General features: G+C 44.4%; 1 long non-coding RNA gene across 1 annotated transcript in view; it reads right to left on the bottom strand.

Annotated features, from left to right (window-relative positions):
- Positions 1–12,880, bottom strand: part of LOC113407485 — a 15,999-nt gene extending 3,119 nt beyond the window's left edge. The window contains exons 1-3 of the long non-coding RNA XR_003369995.2: positions 12,723–12,880; positions 12,263–12,430; positions 7,730–7,849 (exon numbers count right to left, since the gene is read on the bottom strand). This is a non-coding gene — a long non-coding RNA (uncharacterized LOC113407485). The remainder of the gene's footprint in view (positions 1–7,729; positions 7,850–12,262; positions 12,431–12,722) is intronic.
- Between the last annotated feature and the right edge of the window lie 1,448 nt (positions 12,881–14,328).

The raw sequence follows: 14,328 nt of genomic DNA, 5'->3' as shown, positions 1-14,328 counted from the left end.
ATATTTATTTTCCACTTAACCGATGTTTGATTACACTTTAATAAAGTACAAGAAAACTGTCTGGCTGCCTGCGACTGATTGATCCTGCCGGGTGGTTTCTTTGGGATTTTGGGTAATGAAACAACAGAGACCAAGCAAGATGCAGCTTAAAGGAAGTGACAAAAACAGTTGACTACCGCTCGCGTGTACCGCTCGAGCAGGGACAGGGAACGCCAGGACTCAGCCCCCGCCCAGGACATGTAATTCCATTGATCAGCCCCCCTGTCTATCATGAGGAAGGAAGGCCTGGTGCTAAGCACCCTTGCGCTCCGCTGAGCCCGGCAGGGCAGAGAGGGGGGCAGCTGCCTGATCCCCAGAGGTGATGAACACCTGCATTACCATTGGCTTCACTGGGAGCTGCCCCTCCCAGGATCAGGCCCCAGGTACCGACCCTCTAGACAGAGTGGGAGGAAATATGCCCCAGCACCGCCTTGGGGCACCCCTGCCCTGGGGAATTTGTAATAGACCCTGCAGCAGGTTAGGGAGAAGCATTGGTCAGAGGGGAGGCATGGGGAGCGGTTCTCCAGCTGAACACATGCTCACTGGAACCCCCTACCCCATATCATATAGGCCATACAAAAGGTGCCTCACTGGCTAGCACAGGTTCATTTACCTAGGTCCCCAAGACTGGATGTAGGGCAGCTGGAATGGCAGGTAAAGAATGGCTCCTTTGTGGAGGCTGCATTTCATCCTACCTTGGCTACTTGAAAGAGCAGGGCCCCGAAGATCATGAGTCACTTGTAACACATGAGGGCCAAGGGAAACCATTTACTTAGAAAAATTCAAACTCTTGGGAAGGATGTTACAGAACAGAGCCTGCTTTCTACCGCTCATCAGAACCCACCCACCCTATGGAGTCTCTTTGGGTCTTCCCTTTAGAGCAGGGGTTCTCAAACTGGGGGGGGGGTCACAAGTTGTCAGCCTCCACCCCAAAACCCCCACTTTGACTCCAGCATTTATAATGGTGTTAAATATATAAAAATGTTTTTAATTTATAAGGGGGGGGGGTCACACTCAGAGGCTTTCTATGTGAAAGGGGTCACCAGTACAAAAGTTTGAGAACCACTGCTTTGGAGTGCCATAAACCAGGCACTTTCAGCTGTGGGGCCTTAGCCTGCTCCCATTGGTCTTAAGGGTCTGCAGGATTAGGCCTTTTGAAAACTGTGGTCTGCTAGCAAATGTGGTCTCTAAATGCTGGGTGCCCAATGTGAGGCAGCTGGGGCCTGATTTTTCAGAGATGCTGGAGTTGGTGGGGGCTGTAGATGCTTAGCACCTCTGAACATGAGGTCTTTGGTGTCCCAAAAGATGGGCATCCAAAAATTACGGCATCACAGATTAGAGGCTACTTTAGAAAATTTGGGCCTACTAGCCTTATCCTTGAGAGGTCACCACTGCCCTCAGCTCCCATTGAAACCCAGAGGTGTTCAAGACGTTCACTAATTCTGGGACTTATTAGTCTACATTTATATTGTATTAGCACCTAAAGGTCCCAGCCAGGATCAGAACCTGATTGTACGTTATTTTGGAGTAAGGACCTGGCACAATCTAATTACAGACCAGACAAAACAAATTGGTGTGACAGAAAATGGGAGAAAAGTAGGCAGGGAAAGTAGGTTAACAATATGATTTTAGATTACATAGACTCAGAAAGTGTGTACAGTTTGATGTGTCTGCTTTATTTAAATAAGGGTAAAATGACATGAAATAAATACAAACATTTAACAGTAAGGATGATTAACCATTGGAACAAACTACCAAGGCAAGTGGTGGAGTCTCCATTTCTTAAAGTCTTCAAGACATGATGCCTTTCTGGAAAATATGCTTTAGTCAAACAACCTGCTGGGCTCAATATAGGAGAAATTGGAAGAAATGCAACGATATACAGGAGGTTTCAGGCTAGATGATCTAATGGTCCATTCTGGCTTTAAAATCTATGAAATCCCTTTCTGTCTCTCTGTGTTGGGTTTGTTTCTAGCCCTACTGATCACCAAGTGGCCGACTGCTTGCAGTCAGAAGATGTGGCACTTGAGGAGGGATTTGAAGGAGGAGAGGACCCTGACTTTATGGATCCGTTCAGAAAGGGTGCTCCATACTTACAGAGAGGCATGAAAGAAATCACTCTACAGTTATTGGAGGAGCAGACAAAGGGACAGTCAAGGTTCCAGTCTTAATCCCTAATCTGAAGATGACAGTGCTTCCTTCCATCCTACCTCTCCCTATCCCAACTCTAAATTTGGCCTCCTCCCTGTATCACCAGAGAAACCAAGCTCCATTGAAGGTTGGGTAGCTAGATGACAGCACTGAATGGGAGGCATACAGGTGATGGGGCACTGAGGCCAAGAACAAAGGCCCACCACTGGCTGTGATGGCAGCCCAGAGCACCAGCACTGGCGGCATATCTGTAGTTGGAAACTTCTGCCTAGAGTCTTTCCTGGCCAGCTGTATAGATAAAGTTCTGGCAGGCCTCAGAAGGGATAGGGGGCGCACCTGGTCTCTTGTCACATTATCATAGTTTCATCAAAGTCTGCAACAAAAGGAATCAAAGGGTTCCAAAGCATTTCCAGGGAGAGAAAGACAAACTCTAGGGGATCTGGGCAAGCCTTCCAGAGTCCCATGGCCGCTAAGAAGCCAGCAGTGGTTTGAGAAAAGAATATTTCTGAGAGAAAGCTATTTTGCATTCCTTCCCTTAACTGTCAGTCTGCATGTTCCTTTCACACTAATTATGTGACCTTCAGAGGCATTAGAGCTGCAATTCCCAGCCCTAGGAGAGGACAACACATTCTACTGTTAAATCGAAGACATGAAACCCCAGAGATTAAACCAAGATGGAAGTTCCCGACACACAAACACACTGTCGCTGTGAAGAAGGAAGATTTATTTAAAGCCATGGACCAAAGCAAGAATATTAACAACAAGCTAGAAACACCAGTAACATCTCTGGGGTGTTTTTATTAGTATCACCCCTTTGTAACGTTTTAAATGCTGCTCTTAAGGAAAATGCTGATAATCCTGCTGAAGTACTCTCTCTGAACTTTTGGCTGAGTGTCTGCCAGGCCACTCCCCTGCAAGGCAAAAATGTAGCAAACTACTTCCCTAACAATGTAGGTTTTAAGTAGTGGGCCTAAAGATCAACCAGATTTCTAAGTGGAGACTAGTGCCTCCTCTGGGTAAATGCCCTTCAAACATTCTTTTGAGAATGGACCATGGTTTCTAAATAAATGAATTTTTAAACATTCATGTTCTCTTCTTGAAGGAGGAAGAAACCCTGATCTGCAGATCTTTGCCAAGCATAGAAACTGACTCAAAGCAGAATCAAATGGAGTTTGAAAACTGAAGCCAGACCCTACTCCCAATGACAGTTTTCCCACTGGTTTCATTGGGAGTAGGATCAGGGCTTCTAGTTTTAACAGTACCAGTTTTATAAACAACATAGGTGAAATCCTGGCCCAGATAAGTCAATGGCAAAGTTCTCTTTCAACAGGATGAGGATTTCACCCTATGTCTTCTATTTGACCATAAAGAAGACCCATCCATTTCCTTCTCCATCACATGGGTATTTTCAGATGCTACAAGGACTTATCTCTGTGCTTTGTTTCTGAATTAACTCTGAGGAAATGATCCCTAAAACCTCCTAAACAATTAAGATTGTGGCAAGTGATTATGCTAAATCCAGTGAACAGCAGACTCCCTTAGTTTTGGGGATGGAGCAGTAATTGACAGCCAAAAAGAGAGATCGTCTCATGGAATTATATATCATCAGTGTCATCAGTCCTTTGCCATGGAATCAAATCTAAGGACAATACAACTCCTTACATCACTTGATCAGAGATGGGCCATTGTAAAATGTGGCATCAGCTAGTTTTTTCCACAATGTTTTTTGAAGAAAAAGTGAAGTCACAGCCTTGGTATTACTTTTTAAAATGATGAATGGGAAATGTAACATTTCCCTCTCCTCTTCTTTGTAATATCCCTCCAACCCCCATAAAAACCAAATAATTCTATTCACACATCAATCATACAAAATCATCTAGTTCAAAGTGATCTTTTAACTGTAGAGGCTCTGGGCTGGAGATCCTGCTGTCGTTACACAGGCAAAATTCCCATTGACTTCACTGGGCTTCAGTTGATTTCAGAGGGAGGTTTAACTGCCTAGGAAGTGCATGATCACAGCTTGCAGCAGTGTTTCTTGAATTCCTTGATTACTCTTGTACAATATTTTTTTAAAAACTGTTTAGGATTTCTCTAATAAGTAATGCATTGCAGTGTAAATGTCTGCCCTCTGCTTTTAACAGCATTAACTACAGCCCCTGAGTTTTATTAATCCCCATTTGGTTTTCTTTGCATACAAAAAAAAGAGGGGTTTGACAATAATCTTAAAACAAAAATATAAATTTATTTCTTAAGTGGTTTTTACTTACCCTTTAAAATACACACTGAAATGCTGACACACAGATACTGCTTTTACAGTATTTGTGTTATATGAAAGTAAGATTCAGATTTTCTCTTAAACTGAAAAGCTTCCTGCACATGAAAGCGACCATAATGAAATTGTGAAGCTCATCTTATATTCTTTCCACAATATAGGAGGGATATTCCCTGTAAAATTAAAGTCAAGAATAAAACAAGACCATTAGGATATTAAATATGCCAAGATACATTCGCTGTCTCTAAATCAACATTGTTTACTTAGAGAACAGAAACCCTTTTTGCACAATGTCAAAGTGCAATTAGTTCTTTATACAATAACAATTTAGGGTGCATTAATTTGGATTGAATTACTAAGAAAATAATAGAAATGTTTATAACTTCAATTTTAATGCCAATTGAGTTAATTGGAGCCACTGCTGTTCCAATAAACATTCAGTTCAATAAGCCACTAAGCACTATATAGTGTCAAACAATCTATTTCCCAGTGTACTTCTGAAAGAAAAAATCAAATCTACATACCTGGAACACCTAGGAGGTGAGGTAAAATCTTGATATGTACCAAAGCTTTGCATTAGATGTGGGGCCCAATTCTGCATTCGCTGTGCAACCCAGCCTCCTCTTTAAGTCAATGAAGGTGCTGGCTGCACAAAATAGTGAGTGCTGGGTGCTAAGTAGGTTAAGCACTTTCATTATGAAAATCTATTTACAGACATCTCTGGAAAAAATGACATGCTTGTTCCCAGCCCAAAGGGGTGTGTGTGTGTGTGTGTGTGTGTGTGTGTGTGTGTGTGTGTGTAGAGATCAATACAAATTCTATTTTGCTCTTTTTAAAAATTGACTTTGACATGGTTTGAATGGGAGCTCTGGATGTAAAGTGCTTGTAGGGTTGGGCCCTGGGAATGTGAAAAAAGGTGTTTTCACATTTTAACAGTTCCTGATTTTTGTTTGTTTGTTTGGGCAATTCAAACAACAGGTTTATTTTTAACATGTCAGATTTGCCAGTGACTTTGGCCTGATCCTGCACTCTTTATTCAAGCAAATGTCCAGCTGAATTGTGCCTAAGTAATAAGCCTTTGGCTGGTCCAATAAAATTTGGTTTGGAAATAGCCAAGTTACAAGTGTGTGAATATAGGGAATAGAGAATTAGCACGATTGTCCCACATTTCCTGTTAAAATTCCATTGAAGTCAACTTAAAGAGAATTAAGGATCTGGCCCTAAATGTTTAAAAACACACCACGTTGGAGAGCTTTAGATAGACACATAACAAGCATGACATGTACTGCAACAGTGTAGTCCACTGTGAAAACAGTCTAATAAATGCATTAAGTTGCAAATTCAAACAGCAGCTAAACAAACAAATGTAAGGCCCAATTCTGGCCTCAGAGGCACACCCAATGAAAGCCAATGCACATACACCTCAGGACAGAATTTGGCCCTAAATTGGTTCATTTTAATCTTACAGTGTACGACTGAACATACAAAAATAACTGAGGGGTCCAACATGATTCCTCCAATCTTCCTCCTCTCATTGAGTTCGCTGGAAGGGGGATTAGGCCCACACTTCACTTATTTCCATGGGGTTTTTCTTCTTCACTTTTCCCTTCCACATTTTCACTAAATGGTGTTGCCTGAATAATGTGTACTGAAAATGGCAATCACACCAACATAGCTCCTGCTCCCCTTGACTTCAGTGGGGGCAGAATTGGCCTTTCTGGGTTCAACACTGAGGTAAAGGGACTATCACAAGTGTGTCAATACCCTTTCATAGCACAGGTGATTCCTTCATGCCAAATACTAGATTAAAACTCTTTTTGGAAATCTCTTAGAATTTAAAATCTATGTTGATACAAATATCCCTATCCGCCTATCTCGGAGGGTAGGTTGTGCTTGACAATTATGGTTACTGGTGGAAAGAAACATTTTAATTAGTTTTAAAACTTTTAAAAGCGATTTAAAGGAGCCTCTCTGTAAACAGTGATAGTCACAGTTCTGGGATCCAATATCACATTACCTGCCAAGACAAGACAAGTTGCAGCATCTAGATTACTAGAAGGCCTGGAATCCTAGCCCTCCAATAAGATTTAGCAAGTGGGTTTTTTCCCCTGGCAGTTTAATTCGTCAAATCTGATGCTGATTCAGAACCGAATAATGCCAATCCTGGACTTTGCATCATACGATTCTAAATCCCACTGGTTCTTTTTTGGCGGGGAGGGGGAAAGGAGAAATGAATGTTTATGTCAGGTTTTTTTGGCAAAAATGGCTGCTATCTCAAAGCTGCTCAGAGGTGTAGAGCATTAGAAGTGGTCTTGGCTAAGGTAGATCAGAGGGTAGAATGCAGGTGAGATGATCATAGGTGTTAAATAAATTCACTGTGTTCTATGGTTCTGCAATGCTTGCAAAAATAAAGAAAATTGAGTGTTTAAAGCTTGTCAACATAAAGGTGTAAAGATGTTTATCTAGCCTTGGGTGTTCACTATATGATGGATTTAAGTGTTTAACTTCTTTCAGTACTGATGGGTAGTTAGGAGTGCAAATCTCCACCTATTAGCGGAGATCAGTAGACCCCATAGTTGCTCAATAGCTATCTCGTAGTGTAAAGATACTATTCAATGGTGGGAAATGCAGTACACTTTTTACATTATATATATTAGTGACGACCATGCACACATCATTTCTGGCTTAGCATAATCTAAGAACTGTATGATGATTTCCAGTATATTATACTGTCTACCATCCAGGGCTGCCCAGAGGGGAGGGCAAGTGGGGCAATTTGCCACAGGGGCCCCCACGAGAATATAGTATTCTGTAGTATTGCAACTTTTTATGGAAGGGGCCCCCAAAATTGCTTTGCCCCAGGCCCCCTGAATCCTCTGGGCAGCCCTGCTCCCATCATACATGCTCTATAGCTACCAGTCTTTCTGCAGAATCTTCAGAGACAGAGGACAGCTTCCTGTAAGAAATTCCAAGCAACATTGTAAACAATGAATGTTTCCTACAGTCTGTGCATATGCTTATGTATCAATCAGTACACATCACAGCAGAAAATGTATGCATGTGCTCTGTGTATGTCTGTGATCATGTATAGATATAAACAAAAAGACACAGCTAGAGAGATAAACACATATCTCATGGTCCTTTTCACTGCCGTTTGGAATTTATGATAGCGTTTCTATTTAGGTCTTCATTAACATTTTATGTAATACTGAAGAGAATAATGCTCTTTATACACAGAAATGCATATATTAAAATACGCATACATACCAAGGTTGAAAAGCAGTATCACCACCAGTAATAAAACTAAAATGGTTGTCACACAACAGCCAGGGTCGTTCATTAGACAGACACACCGTCATGGACTCTGGGTAAGTTTCCCAATTGCACCTGTAATTTTCATATGACATGTATAACATTACCTTAAGCATGAAGTGCAACAAAATTAAAAAGACTCCCCTTACTATTCTTTATTCAACACTTCCAGCAAGTGCAAAAGGTTGGCTGGTTTAAAAATTGAATATTTACATTTCAAGCACTCTTACTTGAGGAACCTTTACAACAATAGCATGCAAAGACTGCTAAAGACATTTCTCTCCCCCCCCACATCTGCTTTCTAAATATACATGTGGCAACTTACTAAATAGCACCCTTTGTGCTATAGAGATTGCTATCAAAAGCGAACCTGCAAAATAAAAAATCTGAAGACACAAAAATGCATCAAAAATTAAAATAATAATAAAATATTTAAAATCAGTAAATGCATTATAATTCAGAATGAACAAAACACTATAATCTTATTTTAAAATGTCATTTCCAGGGAGGCAATTGTTTACCCCTTAGAGGTGGGCCATAGATAGCCAATTAATGCAACTTAATTCTGTAGTTGTTTCTGTTTAAAGAGTATTTGGAATGATTTTTTTCTGTTGTTTATGATCAAACAAACGAGCCCTGCTAATCTTATATTTTATCTCCCTAACATATGGAAAAGCTATTTATCCTAGCCAATCACAATAAAGTGAAGAAAACCCCATTTTATGGAAAGGTATATATCACAAGTTTGTTCATCATTAAAGATATGATTACCAGTGAAAACCCTCCAAAAGTGGCACATTTATGATTCCAGGAACAGATGGGGACATACATTTTCCTTGCAAATACTTTTGAAATTGCTCTACTGGTAGCAGTATAAAAATGATATACAGATGCCAGTGCCAACGAAGCCAGGACAAGAGGTCCAGATTTACACAGTAAAAGCTTCACATACGCTCTGTCAGCTTTGATTGATCTGTACTATACCTCAGAAACTTGTTGACTGGTAAAGGAAACAGTGCAAATAATTCACTGCAACAAGCCAGATAATTCACAGAGCCAATCGGTCTGCTTCACTTTTCCTCACCAAGATGCATCATTTCCCAGCATGAGCAGTATTCAGTGTCAGGGAGGGGGAGGGAAAAGGAAAGAAAGAAAAAAAGAAAGAAAGATAGGAGTAGCTCACACAAAAGAAAAGGCAAGACAAGAGAAGTTGTTTTGGGTAATGGGCCCAGCCATCTACCTTTTCCACTTTGAGCCCTAGCAGAGCCATTCAGCCCCAATTGTCATTATCATATTGATTAAGTTCATCAGAGTGCAATTTTAGGTTTAACGCCAACGGATTGGGAAAGGGAGCAAAGAATTATCTAAGAAAAGCACAACATTCTCACCGCAGGGACGTTTCCCTGTTCCAGTTCATTGATGGAGTTGATTAAGTTTAAATGAAGCAGACACTGGATAAAAGTAAGGGTATTGACCACTGGGCAGGGCGGGCTGTGCTTGAAAAGGCCTGATACATGCAGAAAAGCAAGATTTGCTAAATGCTCTAATCTTCAATCAAATCTAACATCAATACAGACAAAGTTTGGTAATGAGAGATTCAATGAAGCATGCTGGAGAAAGAATTAATCCTCTTGGTCTAAACTGGGTTCAACTTTGAAGCCTGCTCCGAAGGAAAGACAGTTATCTAAATGCTAAATAAGAAACTTATTGTACTTTTCATGGCATGCTAATCTTTTGTCTATTTCATCTCTATTATTTGTATGCTCATAGATTGCAGTTGTCATGGTGATTATATCAAACCACTCGGAGCGGATGGCTGCGAGGACTCAGGGCCTCCATATAACCCTCAACCACACACACAAAAACAAAAAAACAAAGCATGGCAATTACGCCCCTTCTGTCCGGCTGGCCAGACCCCCAATATTGCCCTGCGGGTGCAGGTCAGGAAATTCTTTACGCTACCAGCCGGGGAACTAGCAGTCACCCGGGCCCTGGCCACTAGCTCTCTTCAGTGCAGCGATTTAATTTGCTGTGGCAGTCAATACCGTTTTATGCACCCCTGCTGCCCCACCCCTTGGGAAGGGAGACCATCCAAAACCAGCGAGATCGCTCCCCTCCACGCTCAGCCCAGCCTACGCGAGGTGCTTTTTGTAGGCTTGTCTTGATAAGCTTTTGATGTCACAAATCAAACACTCGCCAGGAGGTAGATAATGGGGAGTGTGATCTCCTCGATTTGTACATAGCTAGCGCTTTGCATCGGCTCTGCCTTGAACTTTTGGGAGGGAGAGTAAAACAAAGGAGTGGAATTTGACAATTGCGATTGAAAGGGGGGAAAGCGCCCGGACCAGCGGGGGCTGCAGGCCTGTCCTTCGCATGGATCCGCTCCCTGCGCACCACCTGGAGGGACGCAGGCTCCGGGCTCCCTAGGCCGGGCAGCCATTGACAAGGGGAATTAGGATTCATATATGCAAATGCCTAGGGGCCGGCAGACACTTTAATTGAGAAAGATGGGAAGGCAGGGGGAGGAGGAAGCGGTGCGAGCAGGAAAGGGAGTTCGGTGAACGGCACTTGGTTCCCATTTGCAGACAGGCTGCTCGGGACAGCCGTAGGAAGCGCCGCGTAGTTTGTTGGCAAACAGCGAGCTCGCCTCTTCCCTCCGATCGCCGGGCGGGGGCTCGGGGAAGGGCCGCGGCCGTGACAGACAAGCAAGCTACGCCTTGCTGCTGCTATTGCAACTGCTGCGTCTTGTAGGCCTGATACACAGGAGGGGACCTGACCCGCAGGCCCAGAGCTGCCACTGGCCACATAGGTGAGACACTGGAGAGATAAAATAGACCAGAGAGGACAGATCAACTACATAAGATTGGCTAGGCAGGCAGACCAGACAGGAGCCAGGCAACCCAAATCGGTCAGACTGCACAGACAGACCGCCCAGATGGATACACAGACAGGCAGATGCCTGGAGAGAAAGACCAGCCCTTGTCCAGGGGCACCTGCTCCCTGTCTGCCCAGAAAACGCCAAGTCCAGTTTCTCCCTAGGAATTTGAGGGAGTAATCAGGATTTCACTGCAAATGGGGAGAGGGGGTAGAGCGACCAGCAGAAGGGCATGAGGAGTCTAGGCAAAGAGGGGGAACTTCCCTTTGGCTTGTTTCACTATTATATAGTCATTTGAGCGCACAAAGGTAGTACCCCAGCTTTTATGTGTTTTACAAAAGTTACCAAATTAAGGTCGGATTAAGGATCCCTCCAGGATTGGAGGGAGCTTTAGAGGCTGGGAGCCGCAGATATAGCCCGGCTGTGTTTATGAAAAGCTTAAAAAGTAATAAAAGGGGGGAGAGATTCCGAGAGAAAGTAACATGTATAACTCTTATTAAAGGAGCAGCGAGCAGGGCTGTGAACTTGAATAACTGTTTGAACTTTAATTTGTTCATTAACAGGATTTGCCCCTGACTGTGAATGTTATTACTTCTCTAAAAGCGAGGTGCAAATGCAAAGCCATAATGAAAGAGCCTCGCAAAAAGTTAAATGCCTAGTAATTACACTTGTCTCATTGAAAACTTAAAGTAATACAAAAGTGATGAAAAATGGGAGCTGGGCTGATATTCTCCCAATGTCCCAACCTTTAAACAATAGAAACGGAAAGCTTAAGGCCTCCATTTGAACTTCATCTCAATTCGAGAGCAACACACTAAGCTTGTGCGAATATAACAGAGACCCACTGATCCAGCTGAACTCTAGGTACCTAACTCTAGGTATATTTAAAACGGTTATGTTTAAACAAGTAAAAAAAAAACCCTTAGAAAGTCTTGGATTTTTTCTTTTGTTTTATTTTCCTTTTCCTCAGTGGGGGAAGTCTGTTTTATTCCTCCGTTTTAAGTCTTGAGTGAAACATGGTGTCAGAAGTCTGATCTAATCTGCATGTTTGTCTCCTAAACAGGGCACATTAGCTCCTCTCTCCCCCATCACACCGACAGTAGATAAAACTCTGGAGATCTGGAATAAAACAAACTACTGCTCCTCTCAGAAGGTATGTGACTTTGTACTGATGCTTTTGCCTGTTAGCTCCGCATTGACTGTCTTTTCATCTGTCAGTTATTTCTTTCCTGTTTTTGTCAACTGTTTTTTATATATTCACTTGTCATCTGCATCCTTCCTCAACAGGAACATGCAGCCAGGTCGCAATTAAATATACAGATACACGAGCTGTTAGCAAGATTTTACCCTCGCATCCGAATCAGAAAGCAGCAAAGTTTGGGGGGGGAAGGGGGGATGATTGCCATGTCACTTATTCTTTATACTTAAAATGTCTTAAAACTCGCCGGCAGAGCGATGTGTTTGTTATTCAGACACTTTCTTTTGTTAGTGTCCCTTTCGCTACCGAAAAATCTTTGAAGTGTTGACTTAAACTGCTGCTTTTTGGTTTTTAAACTCATAAATGTATTAAAGAGAGAGAGTCCCCAAAGAGATTGTCTACCAGCTGCTCTTACCCATTCGCTTCTTCACAATTTTCTCCTCATCACAATCACTATTTCGAGAAGAAATAGTGGAGTCAGATGGGTTTGATGCTCAGTTCTCTTGATACTCTCCCCCTGGATATTATTATCGCTTGTCTTTACACGCGTTGGAGGGGATCAGCCGACGTGCTTCTGTTGTGCCTGGGAAACATTCATACCAAAGTGTCAGAGAGGAACCCGCGTTAGCCTGATCTTACCCCTCTCCTGCCATCACCCCCTGCGGGACCAGGGTGGGGGGAGCCTCTGCAAAGGGAAACCCGACTCAATCGCTAACTGGCCCGTAACGGCTCCTTGCCACGGCCCTTGGAAAACGTCAGCCCCCCCTGCCGAGCGGGCGAGTTAACACAGCTGTGGGGCCCGGGGCCCACAGCTCCGGGGTGGGAGGAGCGCAGCCCCGCGAGGAACGGAGAAATACAGACACACACACACCCACCCAGCGGGGAAGCTGCAATGGCTGGGCCCGGCAGCTCGCAGTCCAGGCTTGGGAGGGATGCCCGGGAGTAAAGACGGAGTCTCGGCGGTCGGGCAGCGTCCTGCAGCAGCTCAGCTCCTCCCCGAAGCTGGCGAGCCGCCCCGTCGGACGGAGCTCGAGCCTGCAGCCCCCCCGCCGGCCCTAGGAGAAAGGGAAGGCCCCCGCCCCCGGTCAGCCCCTTTCCCGCCCTGAGGGAGGCCGCTCTCGGCCCGCTGCGGGCGCTGGGAGGGAGCGAGGGAGGAGCAGGCCGAGCTCCTGCACGCCCTCCGCCGCCGCACGCCGGGCTGGCTGGGGGATTTGTTTACACGGGGGAGCGGGGCGGGGAGAGAGGACTGAATAATTGATATGGCGGGGCCCGCGCGTCTCCCGAGCTTCCTTTCAGGGGGAGGGGACTCGTGTTCTCACAATAAACACTGCACTTCCAAAAAGAAATTGTAATGGCGTGGCGGCCAATTAAAGCAATTAGCTCCCACCAGCCTCTCTCCCCGCATCTCTGTTCAGCTGGAAACGCTCAGAAAACAACCCCTCCCAGGGGCTCCCCTGCCAGCCCCACACCCCCACGATGGACGGGAGGCGCTTCACGTGCTCCCTCAGGCGTGGGTGGGTGTCTGGCTGTTCGCCTCCCCCTTCCCCGGGCATGGGCGCCAGCGGGCCAGGAGTGGCCCCACACCTAGGTGTAAAAGGGAGCAGAGCGAAGCCACCTCCATCTGCAATGGGGAGACTACCGGCTCCAGCCTTTCACGAGCCGCGCTGAACTTAACAGGAGGGCCCTTAGGCCACGCGATGGCCCATTGCATTGTGGGACCTGTGGTCTCCCATCAACTCCATGTCAAAAACTAGGGTGCTGTGGGGGAGCTCCTGCCATGTGGGCCGTTTTTTACACTTCGACTACCCCTTCCCTAGGTTGTAACCAGGTACCAGAGGACTCTGCTATACAGCAGGTTTTTTCTCTTCACCCTCTTGGTATTTTTTTTCCTTTTTTAGTTGATTAAAAAGATTCTGGATATTTTCAAGATGAGCTGTAAACACACCCAGAGTTTACCAAATTAAAGATGCTTTTGTGAGCGCATGTAAACTATTATTTCAAAAGAAATGCCATATGGGAAATGTGTGACAACAGGAGAAACAGAGTCCTGTGCAGAGGACCCCTAGGAAGCCAATGCACCTCTATCAACAAGGCTTAGGTGGGATTGAGTGATGCACTGGCCTGGTGGTGGTGGTGTTCTGCACAGGTTAAATTATACCTCCTAAAGATGTCCTACCAGCCAGCTCAAACCCTGCTCAGGCCTTTTTCCTGAGAGGACATATAGTGTTCTGCAGGTTCTGCAGAGTCATTGCTGGGGAAAGAAACAATTCTGGGTCTTCTGACAATCCGGCATCTCCGCTGTTTGCATTTATTTAGAATCATCTATCACTGGGGGCTACTTATATGTTTATACTACCCAGTAAGTCCTTCATGAGAGTGAAGATGAACCACACTGGTGGCCAGGGGCAAGCAACTGTTTCAAAATAGCATTAAGGGACACAAGAAAAGCAAAATATGTGTCCTGTAGAGATCTGTCTACAG

Source organism: Terrapene carolina, unplaced genomic scaffold, assembly GCF_002925995.2.
Source record: "Terrapene carolina triunguis isolate 2854851 unplaced genomic scaffold, T_m_triunguis-2.0 Scaffold211, whole genome shotgun sequence".
Taxonomy (NCBI): domain Eukaryota; kingdom Metazoa; phylum Chordata; order Testudines; family Emydidae; genus Terrapene; species Terrapene triunguis.
Note: the sequence above shows the minus strand (reverse complement) of the source record. Positions and strands in the feature narration are given on the sequence as shown.